Source organism: Phalaenopsis equestris, unplaced genomic scaffold (assembly GCF_001263595.1).
Source record: "Phalaenopsis equestris unplaced genomic scaffold, ASM126359v1 Scaffold215845, whole genome shotgun sequence".
Taxonomy (NCBI): Eukaryota; Viridiplantae; Streptophyta; class Magnoliopsida; order Asparagales; family Orchidaceae; genus Phalaenopsis; species Phalaenopsis equestris.
The window spans coordinates 9,130-9,363 of NW_018234514.1; positions in this window are offsets into that span (position 1 = coordinate 9,130).

The window sequence follows — 234 nt, forward strand, 5'->3', positions numbered from 1 at the left end:
TTTTGTGTGCTGTAAAGAAAGGAAGAGAGTCAGAGGAACTCTGAGGAGTTTGTTGGGGCAGGAATTAAAGATAAGTTGTATTTACTTATTGAAGTTTGTATGACTTTGCTTATATATATATATATATATATTTCAAGTTTTGTCGAATCTTCTCCATGAGTTTTGAGTAGTTTTCTCTGTCTTTCTCCATGTCTTGAGATTTTATGAAATGGTGATTTGAATTGGTTGTGCCAT